Source organism: Crinia signifera, chromosome 2, assembly GCF_055691185.1.
Source record: "Crinia signifera chromosome 2, ASM5569118v1, whole genome shotgun sequence".
NCBI lineage: Eukaryota > Metazoa > Chordata > Amphibia > Anura > Myobatrachidae > Crinia > Crinia signifera.
This window is the reverse complement of record NC_139218.1, coordinates 332,772,307-332,790,651: the sequence shown is the minus strand read 5'-3', so window position 1 is coordinate 332,790,651 and position 18,345 is coordinate 332,772,307. Positions and strand designations below refer to the sequence as shown.

General features: G+C 48.5%; 1 long non-coding RNA gene across 1 annotated transcript in view; it reads left to right on the top strand.

Annotated features, from left to right (window-relative positions):
* Window positions 1-18,345, top strand: part of LOC146058531 (uncharacterized) — a 67,928-nt gene that overhangs the window by 105 nt on the left and 49,478 nt on the right. Inside the window, exons 2-3 of the long non-coding RNA XR_014469866.1 lie at window positions 8-63; window positions 7,709-7,797. This is a non-coding gene — a long non-coding RNA (uncharacterized LOC146058531). The remainder of the gene's footprint in view (window positions 1-7; window positions 64-7,708; window positions 7,798-18,345) is intronic.

Sequence of the window (18,345 nt, the reverse complement as noted above, 5' to 3'; positions counted from 1 at the left end):
CTGCTAGGGAGGCAACGCCTTGCAGCAGCAGACTGCTCGGATATTAGCCCTGGTGGTAGTGCGGTAAGAAGCCCATATGTTACAATGGGCTACTGCCATTTCCAAATCGCGATGGTCCCGGGCCAGGACCCGATGCAATGCTGCCTGATATTGGTACATTGGGCAGCATCACATTCCCCCATAGAAACCTACGGAGGCTAGTGGGGCAGGAGGGATCGGAGATTCTTGCTGCGGCACCTGCTTAATACAATCATTGGGTTGATACTTAATATGGTACTTGTTTCCTAGCACGGCGCCAGCGATAAAAATTGTATCCATCGGGACCTAAAAAATCTAATTGCATGCGATGCGATCGACGCAATTTTTACATTGGATCAATGTAAAATGGTCCCTGAGACCCGATTTTACATTGGCCCCAATGTTAAATGCCCCCCAGACCTCAATTTTCATTGTATCCCCACCCTGATGGGTCAAATGCCCCCCATTGTTAACGCCACCCCACGATTAACGCCAACCCGAAGCGTGGCGAGTGCGGCGGTACGCGTCCTCAGACCTTTTCATACCCCCACTATCCACATCGGCGTGGAGTTGATTTTATATAGTGTAGCGAGCCACTGAGCCCTGCGAGGGGACGCGCATAACTTCACAGGTATTACGCGTCCCCCGCAGGGCTCGCTGCGCTCGCCACACTATATAAAATCAACTCCACGCCGACGTGGATAGTGGGGGTATGAAAAGTTTGAAGGACGCTGCGCTCGGGTCCATCGCATCGGTCGCATTGTATGCCATTATAATGGCATACAATTGACCCGATTTTACATAGGAATTTAACATTGAATACAATGCATTCAATGTTAAATCGCGTTGGTCGCATCGCATACCTTAAGTTAAGGCATGCGATGGACGCAATTTTTTAAATGTCGGGGAAAAGGCTAAAAATAGCCCTAAAATCGCGTCGGTCGTGTCCATCGCATACCTTAGCTCAAGGTATGTGGTGACCCACAACGGGCTCCGTGCTAGGAAACAAGTATCCTTAATATTTTCAGCTCCCCCCCAGAAACTGGTGTTTTCGGGGAATTAGCTGCTAATATTCAATAGTAAATGGGCCCCTATATGTCTGTTCTAACAGGGATAAGGGAGCTAGCATTAGGAGGGGGTGTTGGTCCTAAAATGCCAAATGGAGCATTATGGGGTTGCTCCAGGCAGGCAGCTCTTTAGGCACCCAAACACTGCGATTTGGCCTGTTTTATCCCATTCTGGCTGACCGGGAGGTAAAATCGGTTCAAATCGCATGTGTATGACATCCGATTGGATGTACGTTCCCATGTGACCTGCAGAACATAATACCCCTTTCCCACTGCTGCTCTTAAATGGTAATTTGCAGGTTTTTTTAGCCCCTTTAAACGGGTAGAGCTGCAGTGGGAAAGCTCCAGGTTGCTTTACCCGTTTAACAAATACCGGTATTTGTTAAACAGGTAAAAAGCAGTGTTTTACCCGTTTAAGACCCGTTTGTTTGTTTTTTGGCAGTGGGAAAGGGTCTTAAACGGTATCCCACACTGGTCACCTCCCTCCCCTGGTACCTGTCCTGCCCCCCCTCCCCTGGTACCCCCCCTCCCATGGTACCTTGCAGCTGGTACCACCGCTCCCCTCCCCTGGTACCCCCGCTCCCCCCTCCCCTCCCCTGGTACCTGGCAGCAATCCTGGGGATCCAGGCAGCGCAGTCTGTGCTCAGGTGTAGGAAGCAGGTCCATTAGGAGAGTGTGATTTCATCGACCGGGTCCCTGCTGCAAATGGGAACTAGCGGACTGCTCATTACATATGCACATACGGAATGAGCGGCTCATTCATATGCGCATATGCAATGAATGGATAATTCATATGCACATATGTAATGAGCAGGATCTACTGCCTCCTATTGACCCATGCACGCCCGCTGCCTACCTCGCTGCCAGGTACCAGGGGAGGGAGGGAGTGTTACTAGGTGCTGCCTACTGCATGGTATATTACTGGCTAATTCAGGGCCGGCGCCACCACTAGGCAAATCTAGGCATTTGCCTAGGGCGCCGGCCACTGGAGGGCGGCATTTTGCCCCCCGTGCCGCGGGGGTACCTGTCCTGCGGCGCTGTGTATTTAAAGCTGGCGGCGGCGACAGAGAGGGGTCCCTGCAGTCAATAAGAAATAACGAGCGCTATCCGCCGGGCTATGCGGAAGCGCTTCTGTTGTGAAAACACTGTCCGCACACTGATTGGCTGAGATTCAGCAACAGAACAACAGAAGCGCTTCCGCATAGCCCGGCGGATAGCACTCGTTGACTGCAGGGACCCCTCTCTGCCACCGCCGCCAGCTTTAAATACACAGCGCCGCAGGACAGGTACCCCCTCCCCCGGCACCGGGGCGCCCCCACCCCGACTCGCCTGGGGCGCTCCGGTGACTTGCACCGGCCCTGGGCTAATTACCGTGTACCTTTCACAGCGGTGCAATGTGAAAGGTACAAAAACAGTAATTAACCAGTAATGTACCGTTTACAACATGCAGTGTGAATGGTGTTAAACTTGCTCTTAAACGTTTAAAAAAAATGGGTCAGAGCAGGTTTGGCAGTGGGAAAGCAGCATAAGATAAATCGTAATCGGACCCATCAGTGGAACATCGCGCGTGCTTTTCAGAACTCGCAATGTATCTTATCTCATTTATCTTATCTGAATCAGAATTTTTATTTATTGGCAAGTGTATCAGAGATGCACAAGGAATTATTTTCCATTAGCCCACTTGAGTGGCATTTCTGGATCCTGGATGTAAAAAGAGAAGCAGCATGGATGCCAGCTAGTGTATTGCAGTGTCATCCTCGTTGGAATTTACAAAACAAATATGTTCAGTCTATATACACTGCCCACCAATTTTTAGACTTCAGTAAAAAAAAAAAAAAAAGGCGATAGACCCAGACTGAGTAAATTGGGTTGTGGTGCCCCTGGATAGGTGTAGCAGGGTGGCTCTGAAGTGGCAAACTATTACATTCTATTTAACACTTTTCTCTTACTAATCTCTTCACTGACACTAAAACAGTACTTTAGTATTTTAATTACATTTATTGTGCATATTTTGTATATAGTTCCGACTCCACACATTAACTTCTGCTCTTCCCTGATGTCCAGCGAGCAGCAGACAGATGGGTGAGTAGCAGGTGGCATCCCAAGACAGTAGGATATCTGAAATATTTTTAAAAAATCAACCAAGATCGATACCCATCTGCCAAAATTCTGGAGGAGACTCTACATCTTTTGGGTTCCATGGGCCTATCTGTTCCAACGAATGATGTCCCCATGACTGAGACCCTGGACGCACGGTCTACTGATTTAATCTCTACACTTTGCCGTTGACTGGTTTAAGATTGGTCAAAGGTGCCATCTTCATGAAAAGCTGCCCCATTAGGCCCTCCACTATGACTCTAACATTTGAAACGTCTAGAGCAATCTCTCTGGTGTTTTCCATGATATCCTTCTTTTTTTTTTCTCTCGTCACACATGCTATGAAACAATAATGGTTATTTAATGAAAAAAAGAATATAATCCTCGGCGCAAATAAGGGCTGCCCTTAACCAAACTGGGAGTTACCTTCCCAGAAGAGAATAAACAGTGGTAAATAGATAGGCAGGAAAAAGCGCCCAATAGTTAGGTATACAATAATAATGGCCCTTATTCTGGTTGGTCCGGTAATGTCTGCGTGCGGTCGGTCCGCCGATGTTTTGTGTCTGTGCATGTGCAGAGGCGTCTCTGCGCATGTGCGAACGGGACGCACGTCCAAATTCCGCATGAAATGTGTACACTACGAACAGGGGGTGGAGAGGGGCGTGAAGGGCTGTTTGGGCTCATTACCATATGTTTACACCCTGCGTTTCATGGGCGTTCCCATGAAAACGCTGGGCTTACGTATGGTAATGCGGCCGTGACGCACGTGTAGGGGGCGGACATATGACATTGCCGGATGTCAGCTGCCTGCCCAGATCCCTGCTTTTGCACGGAGAAATGCCCGTGTGGTCTGAGGTTGCGGGAGCTGCCTGACCACTCGGTCCTGCATTCGATGGTCTGCGACCATCGAATGATGGGGGAGGTTCCCTGAGATGGAGGAGGTGTATTCATGAGAAATACACTTGCGGTCCGTTCGGACAGCTTCTTACCGCATTCGGACGGAGTGAGCGATCCGTACGAAAGGCGGGGTTTAGGACGCACGGTCCTGGCCGCATATTCGGCTCCGTCCGCACAGACCAGAATAAGGCCCAATGTGATCTTACTATTTAGGTATATCAAATACGTCTCTTATAGTCCCAAATGTACGGTTCAACAACATCCAGAATGGATAATTCTTGTATTCCTCTCCATCAAGATCATGAAATAAAATACAAAAAACATACAATGTGTAGTCTCGTTTATACAGCAAACTACTACGGGGATCCCGAAGGAAATCTTTAGTCCTTAATGTAGTTCTTCCTTCTCCCACCAGTGTTCATTCAGATCAAAAAAGTATAGGTTCACCACGTGTCACCCACAGTATATTGTTCTTACATGTATGCTTACATGTAGGAAACACTGTCTAAGCATATAAAGGTTTCTTTGCTAAGGTATGCGTACTTGTATGCTTACTTGTAAAGTATGTGACTCCTCCTATCGGGGTATCTTTATACAAACTCCTCAGACAGGATAATGGTCCAAAAAAGTGTGGTTTAAAAAGGTAGGTATCTTTCATAAAACATGGTTGACAGAAGTCCAAAAATAAAACAGACACCTTGACTACATCCACTGGCACTTTCACTGGGAACCCAGATGTAATTGGAGGCCTCAGAATGCTCACCAGATTCAGTGGTCAGTAGGTAGACATAGGGTCTGAGTAAAAGCAACTCACAGCACCGCACCAACGCGTTTCGACTCTAGGGTCTTTTTCAAGGTGCTGTCACTTTCCATGGTCAAGATTTATATACCCCTAGGTGTTACCTCCCACTTAGGGTGGAGCTGGGGGTGGCGTCTATGGGGAGCAAGTTATACATCTAAAAATCATATACAACACATTTGGTAACATAATACATAAATCTAGTGTGCTTCACATTTGATATAAACACATTTTAAGCGATAGATATACAATAAAATAACGGCAGAACCTTAATTGTCCGGAAATGGAAACCCGGAAGTCCATATAAGGAGATGGAACCCTGAAAGATGAGTAACTTAAACAGGCCGAACGTATTGAGATGGGGAACCTTACATTTGGGACTATAAGAGACGTATTTGATATACCTAAATAGTAAGATCACATTATTATTGTATACCTAACTATTGGGCGCTTTTTCCTGCCTATCTATTTACCAATAATGGTTATTTGTTTACTTGTTATTTGTTAGGTATTTCAGATATTTTTGGTCTCTCAGTTTACTTTCTAGAATGTCTGTTTTGTAAGTAAGTTTAGTATAGTGACTAATCTACCCGCTTCATGTTGTTTTCTAACCTCACCGCTTTTACTTATTTTTTTATATAGTCCAATGTTATTTGTTGAAGGGGTCACTGGTTTAGGGGAATTTCCCCTGACCCTCTAGCTGTCTCATGCAATCAGGCAGCCCTGGCTATTTCCCCAATGATGAGTTTTATACCTTATGGTGGGCATACATCAACCCGATTTGGACCGATTTCGGCCGATTGCGATCAATCGGTCCGATAAATCGGCCCAAATCGGTTCTTCATGACATGGGGTCGAGTCCGATGCGCAGTCCCGTGCGTATCGGACCCGGCCCCAGGGGTCGGACCGGCGAAACCTCCGATGTAGGTCAGTCGGGGCGGTGAGGAGCAGTGGGGTGCGGGCGGCTGGGGAGGAAGAAGCAGTGGGGCAGCAGCGCGTTACCAGATTGGGGCGGGCGGCGGTGACCATCAGTGACAGTGTCACTCTCCACTGTCCAGCGCTAGCGGGCGGGCAGCCGCGGCTATTACATCTTTAAAATAACGTGTCAAATGACTGCCCGGCTAATGATTGGCTGAGATAGAGAACTCTCAGCCAATCAGCGGCCGCGAAGGGAGGCCACTGATTGGCTGAGAGTGCTCTATCTCAGCCAATCATTAGCCGGGCAGTCATTTGACACGTTATTTTAAAGATGTAATAGCCGCGGCTGCCCGCCCGCTAGCGCTGGACAGTGGAGAGTGACACTGTCACTGATGGTCACCGCCGCCCGCCCCAATCTGGTAACGCGCTGCTGCCCCACTGCTTCTTCCTCCCCAGCCGCCCGCCCCCACTGCTCCTCACCGCCCTGCAGCTCCCTGATATTTTTTTTACATGTGATAAATCGCATGCGATTTATCACATGAAAAATGGCACATCAAAGTCCTCATCGTAGGTGAGCCTCCCGGGGAGCTGCCGGGCGGCTCGGAGGAGAATAGGGTCCGACTTGTCCTTAGGACAAGTCGGCTCTATGTATGGGGGCCTTTAGTCCAGTCTGAGTACAGGGGAATTCTCGCGAGATTCTTCTTAATCAACAGCAGCCGGAGACTGTCAGTCCTATTCAGCAGCAGCCACCGGTGCGTGGGACGGCTGCAGCAAGACAATTTGTAAGATACATTTTTACATATGGCCCCGAAGGATTTTTTCCCCATACAAACGGCCCTTGGCACAAAAAAGGTTCCCCACCCCTGAACTAAATGGGGAAATATGTACTTGTTCTTTTGATGGTTTAAACATACGTAAAAAAAAAAAACATATATACCGGTCCTAAAAAAAAAAGCTAAAAAGCAAAAGCTAAATTAGTAAGAGCTAATTTACAGCCAGTAATTGGCTATTCGATCTTTATTGTGTAAATCAGGGGTTTATTTATTTTATTTATTAACAGTTTCTTATATAGCGCAGCATATGGGTTCCCAATCATTTTTGTATCACGGCACCCTAGAGTTTCAGATTTTTTTCACGGCACCCCTAGGCCAAAAAGAAATTAATTAGATTGGGTTCATATCCAATTCTTAGGGTGAGTTATGTGGTAAATGGCAGGATTTGCTTCTGTTTGTACACATTTTATGATTGGCAGTCACCAGCACAGGTTTTGCTCATAAATAACTAACCATTAATAATTTTAGCTAGTCCTGGTCCACCAACCCAGGGCACCCCTGCATGTGTCCCGAGGCACCCCAGGGAGCCACGGCTCACAGTTTGGGAACCTCTGCTGTAAATGATATAGAAGTTTCAGAGGAAATCATTTGGCAAGGTCACATAGACTGTTGTTTCAGCACTATCCACTAGGTGGTGGGGAAGTAGCATGAAGTTTGTTTTCTAAACTTTTTATTTATTTTTTTATTTATTTACAGAGTATAGTTGTACATTCACATCAGTCCCTGCCACAGTGGAGCTTACAATCTATATTCCCTACCACATGTACACACACACACAGACATTCTAGCGTTGATTTTGTTGGAAGCCTATTGACCGACCAGCATATTTAGGAGTAAACCTACGCAAACACGGGGAGAATATACAAACTCCGCACAGTTAGGGCAATGGTGGGACTTGAACCCATGACCTCAGCACTGAGGCAGTAATGCTAACCATTACACCATCCGTGATGCCCCAACTTTTGAAAATTCCTTTAAAAAAGGCACATAATATATATGTTTTTATTGTATTTTTTCTGGAAGATGATATTAGCCATTTCAGTCTAATATTATCATGTAAATCACTAGTTTTTTCACAGGAATCAACTGGATGCTTCAACTGGCAGTGGTCTGGAGAGTACAGCAGTCACCGCCGTAGGACCAGTCAGCATGGAGGGGACAGGCAGCTGTAAGTAATCCAGAGCCAGGAACTGCTGGGTGGCAGAAAAAGCACCACCAGACAGGCCAAAGACAGGAGACAGGGTGACTTAGCATCTGGAAATGTGACAGGCTCCAGTGCAAAACGGAGGATCATGGAATCCCACAGAGGACAGAGCTCAGCAATAAACACCCTGAGAACAGCAGAAGTACCCCAGGTACAGGTAAACAGGAACAGGTACACTTAAACCAACCCCCCCCCCCCCCCCCCCCCCTCAGCGAAAGACGGAGAACCTCCGGGAATCTTAGCAGCTCTTGCCTTGGGGGTTAGCTGTGATGGGCCCGCTGCCCAGTGAAGGCCCAGCTTCAGCCCCCAGCCTCACCTTTCTCCTCACACACTGGCTCACCCCACAGCCATGGCTCCAACCAAGGCCCCGGACACACTGGCCCTCATATATTCTGATAAGAAAAATGGCCTGCTAGGCCCAGATGCTGCACTGGAAGTATCTATGACCAAATATACAAATATAGTATAAATGGCACTATAACGGTAACTACTGAGGAAGAGAGGGATCTAGGTGTCACTATTTCAGGGGACTTAAAGGCAGGTAGGCAATGTAACAAAGCAATGAAGAAGGCAAGTCAGATGCTTGGTTGCATAGGGAGAGGTATCAGCAGTAGAAAGAAAGAAGTAATAATGCCACTGTATAGATCATTGGTACGACCTCACCTAGAGTATTGTGTTCAGTTCTGGAGGCCATATCTCCAGAAGGATATAAATACATTAGAGACTGTACAAAGAAGGGCAACTAAAATGGTGCATGGCCTACATCACAAAACGTACCAGGAAAGACTAAAAGATCTTAATATGTATACTTTAGAGCAGAGAAGGGAAAGGGGGGACATGATAGAAACTTTCAAATATATCAAGGGCTTTAACAAGGTACAGGTGGGAGACATTCTTCACAGGAAGAGGAGCAACAGAGCACGAGGACATGCACTGAAACTAGAGGGAGGAAGATTCAGGGGAAATTTGAGGAATAATTACTTCACAGAAAGAGTAGTGGATAAGTGGAAAAGCCTACCATCAGAGCATACTTGCCTACTTTTGAAAACTGGCAAATATGTTTCCCATCTTATATATATCTGTACTGCCACTGTTTACGTGTTACCTACCTGGCTGTTGCAATAACCAAATGGCGCCACTGATGGCTGCCTAAGTGCTGTGCCCAGCCAAAATTTGTTCCCCATGTCTCCCCTGTCCTTGTCCAGCACCCTCCCCAGGGTGCATTTAGTGTATATTGTAAGTGTTATATATATCTGTACTGCTACTGTTTACTTGTCACCTACCTGGCTTCAGGTTCGTCACTTCGCCACTTCACCGGGAGGTCTTCGGGCACTAGGGAGAGCATTTACACTCTTTCAGAGATTATGCTCCCAACAACAACCGAGAGCACTGATGTAAGCCCCAGGAGAGGAAGGGGTTAATACACCCTGACACAGCGCGCCAAGTGACGTCAGGGGATGGTGGGACGGAAGAGCCAGAAGAGGATAGGAGGGACTCACGTGGAGAAGGAGAGAGCAGAAGCGCGTGGGAGCAGGCACCGGCGCGAATGAGAGACGCAGCGGTGACCCCCGCCGACCTGAAAACGGGTGACGCAGTGCAGCAGCGTCCACCCGCCGGGCAGCAGCAGCGGAGCGCCCGTGACCCCCGCTGACCCCGGCAAGTAGGAGGAGAAGACGCGGCAGGGAGAGACTGCCGCAGCAGCCGAGAGGGAGTGCGGAGAGGCGGTGACCCCCGCCGACCTCCCTGCTTGTGAGCCGCGCTCGCCACGCACAGAGGGGGACTGAAGAGGGAAGAATCCCTCAATGCCCATCACCCACCAGCCGCATCCACAGCGCGGGAGGGTGGTGACCCCGCTGGCCCCACTACCTAGCAGCCACCACCAGAAGTGAGGGGAGACTGCGAACCCGCCGACCTCACTGCGCATCAGCCACATCAGCAGCACAGGGAGACCGAACCTTAGGGTCCCTGTGTGATCAGCCTTGATTTGAGGGAAAGAGAGAAAAGGGAAAGAAGCCAGCCGTCCCAGCAGGTGTGCCAGACCCACAGCCCATCTTCAGTGTGACCAGCCACTGCCCTGCAGCAGAAGCAGCCGACCGTCTGCCGCGATCCAGTGTGACCTACCTAACCGTGAGTCTGCCCGTGGGGCAATTAATGCTAAAAGCTCCCTGGTACCAAGAGGGGAGAACCAGTACCGGGAGGCCTCTTTACTGTAGTGTGGACTGTGTAGCCTGACAGACATTTTGGCTAGTTAAACCGATGTATTGGGGACTGCTTTGCTGTTAAATACAGGCTGGGACATTATTCGGCTACCCTGGTAAGGAAACAAATGAAACTATAAGGGCCACGGAGGCCTCCTTGCCATGCGGGGTTTGCTGTCTGCTAGTTAATCCTTCCAAAGTAAGGGAGAGACTTCCCTTGGAGTAACACTGCCCCCCAGTGACCCAAGGACCAAATTGCATCCTTGTATAGGATTTACCGGAAATGCAACTGATTATTTTAAGTCCTATGCATAGGCCCTTGTCGGGACTGACCGGTCTTATCGATAGAAAGTGTACCCGGGTACTTAGGGTTAAACACGTATTATTGTGACGTAATGTGCTAAAGTTAGTCGTTAATGTAACAATCCGTAACTCCATGGTCTTTGAGTGGTATATCACCGTAGTTCATGCATTATTGAGTGTGTTAATGCTGTTTTTGCATAGAGTAAGGTATACTGCATATTGTATTGTGATGTGGTGAAAATATTGTTAAGTCAGTACGTGAAAGAGGTTGACGGTCTCAGTGACCGGTTTTAGAATAAAAGGTCAACCTTATATCGTTGTCGATTGTTCTGTGTCCATTCCTGCATCACGAGAAGACTCCAGACTAGAACCCGTAAGAACGAGGAAGCACGGCCCTCACCGCATTCCATAAGGTAACCCCTCTTCAGGTGTTTACAATTCTCTGGCGTCACGAACAGGATTCTAGTCGACGCGGAGTATAATCTGATCCCAGGATGGACGCACCACAGGCCGGGGGTGGGCAACCGGCCGGTGTGCCCCCCAACGGCGACCAACAGGCTGCCCCGCCAGTGGCAGTGCCTGCCCCAGCAGCAGCTCCTCACGCCCCCATCACGCTACCCTATTACTTTGGGGCCCCATGGATGCTGACCTACAGTGGGGACCCCAACAAAGGCGCCACGTTCACGGCATTCCGTAATCAGATGAAGTCCATGGGTCAGCTCTATACCCCAAGTGAAGAGCAGAGAGTGCAGATATTAATTGGCCAGCTCACGGGCTCTGCCCTTAGCGAGGTCGAATCATGGGAGGACGACCAAAAGAAGAGCGCCGACCAGATCTTGACTCGGCTAGCCACGATCTTCGAGACCGCCACCCTCCCGGAGTTGAAGATGCAACTCTACGGTCGGAAACAGCGACCAGGCGAAACCCTCCGGGACTTCGCCATAAGTCTACAAAAGACCCTGAGGCTCATCCAAGCGGCCGACAAGGATGAGGTGCGTAACAGTGATGAGGCGCTCACACTCCAATTCGTGGAAGGGGTGTCGAACTCCAACATTAGGACCCAACTGCGACTCCTAAGGATGCAGATGCCGGGGAAGTCCTTTGCTGATTTTAAGAACGCCGCCATCTTGACCGTCGGGAACCACGTGGACCCCGAGGTGGAATACCCGGAGATGGTGGAGGCCCGAGAAGCCGTAGCCTCGAGCTCGGAACAAGTCGGCCGACTGAAGGGCCCAGCCAGCCGGGGTGGCCAACCACCAGCGGATGATTCAGAGCAGACCCTCCAACGTCAGGTAGAAGACCTGGCCCTCGGGATGGCAGCTATGCAGCGGGACATACGCCAGCTGGTGCAACAAACCACGTCGGACAACGAGGAAGCCAGATGGAGGGCGGAAAGGCAGCCGTCAAACCGGAGGCGATGGGACCCGCCTCGGGAATATGGGAGGCGAGCCTCGGACCAGTTTGACCATCAAGGTCGACCCATCTGTCGCCACTGTCAGGAGGCCGGGCACGTCGAGAGAAGCTGCCCCTCGCCCGACCATTTAAACTCCAATGCCCCGAGGGAGAGGGCCGAACCTCGGGGAGAATGCCGGGAGTAGATTCAGACCCGGAGGAATGGTGGGCCCAATATGTAGGACAATGCCCAAGAATCCCAGTGGTGATCGATGGGATAGAGGCAGTGGCCACGATCGACACTGGGTCACAGGTATCCATGATACAGTTACCCACTCTCCAAAAGTATTGGGGAAAAGAAGTACCGCTCAGACAGCCCCCCACTCAGGTGAAGGTGGTCGCTGCCAATGGCCGCGAGGTCATCTGCAACGGGTACTGGGAAGCCGATTTACAGATTGGACGAACATGTTTACCCAGGCAGGGGTATTTAGTGATCACCTGTGGGGAAGGAAGAGTTGCCCCCATCATCCTGGGCATGAACATATTAAGGAATTGCCCTGAGGAGCTGATTGCAGCGTTAAGGCAAGAACCAGTTAACCAAGACCAGGCTGGAGAGTTCACCCAACAGCATATCATCTGTGTCCAGGGGAGCCAAGTGGGCGAGAGAGTGCTGGCCCCGCGTACCCAAGGGACGGTCAAGTGGTTTAACGTCCGAAGGGGGTATGGCTTCATCAACCGGAACGACACGAGGAATGACATTTTTGTCCACCGGACAGCCCTTAGGAAGAGCCACTCGCGGAGATCTTCGTACAGTCTCAGAGAAGGCGAGATGGTGGAGTTCGACGTGGTAGAGGAGGAAAAGGGTGCCAAAGCGGTGGACGTGACTGGTCCAGGTGGGCTGCCAGCGCGAAGAAACCGGCCGGACCTCGACAGGTGTCCTTTCCGCAGGCGTGCCCATCGGTGCCAAAGTGGGCAGATGGCTGCGTCGATTCCCCTCAGGCCAGTCTCGCGGCATTCGTTCTCAGAAGTGAACCTCGTCCCCGCCAATAGAGGACAGAAGCCGGTCGCTGAAGAGGAGTGGAATTACCGCACCCCTATGGTTAACAGACGTCCACGGCGTAGAGTCCGCCATACCTGGGAGGCCGAGCCCTACATGGTCACCAAGAAACCGAGGGCAGTGGTCGAAGTCCACGGAAGCGGAATACCAGACGAGGCCCAACTGTGTTGTGGGTACACTACCAGCATGGTCTCAATATTTAAGTCCCACGCCCTAGGGCACTATCAGCATTATATCTAAATGTGTCCTACCGTTATGTATAATGCCGTCCTAATGTTATGCAAAATATGTATGTGTAGGTTGTTCGCTTATAATTATGCTGTGATAACGGTTAATAGGTTGCCCTTCCTAACGGAAGAAGTGACACTGTGAAAGAGACTCTAATTATTCAGAACTTTGTGGATGGTTCGGACTTGCCTTTTCGGTAACGTGGTGTGAGGACACGACCACGAAAAAGTACGGGCGGATGTAAGCCCCAGGAGAGGAAGGGGTTAATACACCCTGACACAGCGCGCCAAGTGACGTCAGGGGATGGTGGGACGGAAGAGCCAGAAGAGGATAGGAGGGACTCACGTGGAGAAGGAGAGAGCAGAAGCGCGTGGGAGCAGGCACCGGCGCGAATGAGAGACGCAGCGGTGACCCCCGCCGACCTGAAAACGGGTGACGCAGTGCAGCAGCGTCCACCCGCCGGGCAGCAGCAGCGGAGCGCCCGTGACCCCCGCTGACCCCGGCAAGTAGGAGGAGAAGACGCGGCAGGGAGAGACTGCCGCAGCAGCCGAGAGGGAGTGCGGAGAGGCGGTGACCCCCGCCGACCTCCCTGCTTGTGAGCCGCGCTCGCCACGCACAGAGGGGGACTGAAGAGGGAAGAATCCCTCAATGCCCATCACCCACCAGCCGCATCCACAGCGCGGGAGGGTGGTGACCCCGCTGGCCCCACTACCTAGCAGCCACCACCAGAAGTGAGGGGAGACTGCGAACCCGCCGACCTCACTGCGCATCAGCCACATCAGCAGCACAGGGAGACCGAACCTTAGGGTCCCTGTGTGATCAGCCTTGATTTGAGGGAAAGAGAGAAAAGGGAAAGAAGCCAGCCGTCCCAGCAGGTGTGCCAGACCCACAGCCCATCTTCAGTGTGACCAGCCACTGCCCTGCAGCAGAAGCAGCCGACCGTCTGCCGCGATCCAGTGTGACCTACCTAACCGTGAGTCTGCCCGTGGGGCAATTAATGCTAAAAGCTCCCTGGTACCAAGAGGGGAGAACCAGTACCGGGAGGCCTCTTTACTGTAGTGTGGACTGTGTAGCCTGACAGACATTTTGGCTAGTTAAACCGATGTATTGGGGACTGCTTTGCTGTTAAATACAGGCTGGGACATTATTCGGCTACCCTGGTAAGGAAACAAATGAAACTATAAGGGCCACGGAGGCCTCCTTGCCATGCGGGGTTTGCTGTCTGCTAGTTAATCCTTCCAAAGTAAGGGAGAGACTTCCCTTGGAGTAACACTGCCCCCCAGTGACCCAAGGACCAAATTGCATCCTTGTATAGGATTTACCGGAAATGCAACTGATTATTTTAAGTCCTATGCATAGGCCCTTGTCGGGACTGACCGGTCTTATCGATAGAAAGTGTACCCGGGTACTTAGGGTTAAACACGTATTATTGTGACGTAATGTGCTAAAGTTAGTCGTTAATGTAACAATCCGTAACTCCATGGTCTTTGAGTGGTATATCACCGTAGTTCATGCATTATTGAGTGTGTTAATGCTGTTTTTGCATAGAGTAAGGTATACTGCATATTGTATTGTGATGTGGTGAAAATATTGTTAAGTCAGTACGTGAAAGAGGTTGACGGTCTCAGTGACCGGTTTTAGAATAAAAGGTCAACCTTATATCGTTGTCGATTGTTCTGTGTCCATTCCTGCATCACGAGAAGACTCCAGACTAGAACCCGTAAGAACGAGGAAGCACGGCCCTCACCGCATTCCATAAGGTAACCCCTCTTCAGGTGTTTACACTTACACTCTTTGAGAGATTATGCTCCCAACAACAACCACCCACACATGTAATATCCAATATCTATCAGCTGCTTTTGTCTGGTCTTATGCCCCCAGAGCCATCGTACCAGGGGGCTTGGGAGAAAGACGTCGCCTCCAAACAGATCAAAGTTAACTGGGATAATCTATATTAAACCTCTAGTGTCTGCTCGGCCAGTCTAGAAGTGGTTGAGACTCAATATAAGCTACTGACTAGACGGTACCGCTGCCCAAGTGTAAATAAAGTGTTATAAAAGTGTAAATTTTATAAGGGTGTGTCCCCGCTTTGTTGGAGATGTGGACGGCAACAGGGCACCTTACTCCATATATGGTGGGATTGCCATTTGAGGTACTTGTGTATTATCAAGGCACCCCTGATATTAAGTCGCACAATTTTTAATCGCATCGCATGCCATACACCCGATGTACATCGATGCGATTTAAGCCCCCTATAAGATTTTAAATTGTATAAGCACCCTAATGGGTGCTTACAATGTTAAATGCACCCCCACGCCACCCCCAGTATGAATGCCAACCTGAAGCGTGGCGAGCGCAGCCACTTATCCACTACTCTTTCTGTGAAGTATTTCTTCCTCAAATTTCCCCTGAATCTTCCCCCCACTATCCACGTCGGGATGGAGTTGATTTTATATAGTGTGGCGAGCCACCGAGCCCGAAGCGTGGCGAGCGCACGCGTATTACTTTACATGTATTACGCGTCCCCTCGCGGGGCTCCCTGCACTCGCCACGCCGACGTGGATAGTGGGGCTATGAAAAGGTCGGAGGAAGCATTTTGGGATAATATAAAGAAATTGTCTGTTGAGATATTGGGCCATCCTGTCCCAACCGGTCCTGAATTTTGGCTCTTATCGCATTCAAACATGCCCATATCAAAAAGTCTTTACTGAGACACATAGATAATGCAGCTAGGGTAGTGCTTCCGGTCCATTGGCATTCGCCGCCCCCCCCCCCCCCCCCCCCCCACACTGTGGGAATGGTGCCATCGCATGGTCTTCTACATGTCGATATTTACTATTCCACTCCTGAGAAATTCCCTACATATGCGCATGTGTGGAACGCGTGGCTTGAATTAAAAAACACCTCATTTAAAATCCTAATACCTCAGAACCTATAAAATCAATACCACGCCAGGGGAGTCTTGGGCAAGAACGGGCCCTATGACCTGCTATATGAGGCCTTGACTTAGCTGAAAGCTGGATAGAATCCTGGTCCACTTCTCTACGAACATACCCCCTTCCTCCACTCTCTCTTTTCTGTCTTATTCTCGGTCCTATACTTCACTATCTATCTGCTTAAATGTTGAATTGCTTTTATATTTTGATGTTGCGAAGGTATGGATGATGTTATCTCTACGACTATTTCTATTTAAGACTTGTAATGATTGTCATCTTTAGGCTTCGTGGCTATGTTATATCTCCAAAATGTTTTCCGAAGATATTCGATTTATGTTACTTCTGTTATTGATTAATGGAAGATTTGTTTTTTTCACATGTGAAAACTTTTGGAAATAAAGAATTCATAAAAATATATATATTTCCTGTATTGTAACATTACAGGTTATTATGATGAATAAAAATGTTTGCTTGACAATTTTCACACCTATTTTAACAAATTCACTTGGCACTCAAAGAGATTAAAACATTTACAAATGTATGGACTTTCTTGAAAAAATTTTTTATATAGTTTAAAAAGAAAAGTCTTCTATGTTTGTTAGATATACACACTGTACATGTTTATGTATTGCATGATTGCATCCTTTTGTGCGGTGGTGGCACTGGGCCATGGGAGTTTCCAGCGCCGTCATTATTGTGCAAAGAAAGTGCTGTTTCCCTGGTGTGAGAGCTCCCTTAGAGATGGGACTGTAAATTTATTTATTTGTTAACAGTTTCTTATAAAGCGCATACATATTCCGCAGCGCTTTACAGAGAATATTTGAACATTCACATAAGTCCCTGCCCCAGTGGAGCTTACACTCTATATTCCCTACCACATTAGTACATTCCCTATGTACATGCACACACACACATTCTAGGGTTCATTTTGTTGGAAGCCGATTAACCTATCTGTATATTTTTGGATTGTGGGAGGAAACCGGAGTACCCGGAATAAACCCACGCAAGTACGGGGAGAATATACAAACTCCGCACAGTTAGAGCCATGGTGGAAATTGAACCCATGTCCTCAGCGCTGTGAGGCAGTAATGCTAACAATTACACCATCTGAGCTGCCTTGCCCGCTCTCTAATATTGTATCCACCCTTCTCGATGATTCCCTTACTCCTTTCACATATTGTACCTGGCATCACTGTTGTACAATTCAATTCCTGAACTGAGATTGAATTGAGATTATTTTCTATCATGAATCACAAAGCTATTTCAATAAAGGCACCGGATCATCACATGACACTCTTATTTTGTTTAGGTTTTTTTTGCAGACTGTCATTATTGGCCAAGAGGCAAAGACAAAATCCTCATTTGTCAATCAGATATTAACAGCCGGCTATTGTATCCCTTAAATGCTTAAATGGGGGCACTGGCATGTGTGGAATATGAATCAGACTCATTGTACTCAAATGCCAAGGGGCAGTAAATTCTGCATTGTTCTACTGTATAATGACCACTGTGATATCCTCCATAGATATACATATATTATATATATATATATATATGGTCAGAGGTCTTCCTTAGCAATGTTATTGAAATATCTCAGGGGAACATATTAGTCTGGGAAGTTTTGAGGGGTTTGCATAGACCATGGTCCCCCCTAAAATTGGGGGCAAGAAGGTCTGTGTGTCATGAAAAGCCAGGGGATGACATTTAATGGGATGTAATGTATTTTTGTGGTGATATTTTCGGCAAAAACGTCCGTTTCACACTTTTCCCTGAAATCGCATAATTAATGAGAAGCGAAATGTGGCAAAAATTGTGCATTTTTGCCGAAAAATCGCACATTCTGAAGTGGCAATTTTTAGTAATGCCGGAACTCATCTCCAGATGTTTTCCCATTATAAAGTATACAAATTGCATATTTAATGAGATGCAAATTTGGGAAAATGTTACTAAAAATCGCCAAACATGCAGACCAGGTTCTGACAGGCGAATTTGACTGAACCATGCACAGATCATTGAGATCTGTGCATGGTTCTATCTTAAAAAATGTGTAAAAGTTAAATAAAAAAAAAATGAAGTGGAGTCCCCCCTCCTGAGTATAACAAGCCCCGGGCTCATTGAGCCAGACCTAGTTCCAAAAATATGGGGGACAGAAGGCGGTAGGGGTCCCCCGTATTTCTGAAACCAGCCCCAGACTCTTGGACCAGTCCTGGTTCCAAAAAGACAGGGCACAAAAAAACTGTCTGAGGTGTCATGCCACAGCCGGGGGACACTTTTTACATAAGGTCCCCCGGCCGTAACCATGAGCACTGTGCACAAAGCACTGCAAAAACTGTAATCCATGCTCTCATTATCTCCCGCATTGATTTTATTTCTATAGTCTCCTTATTGATCTTCCCAA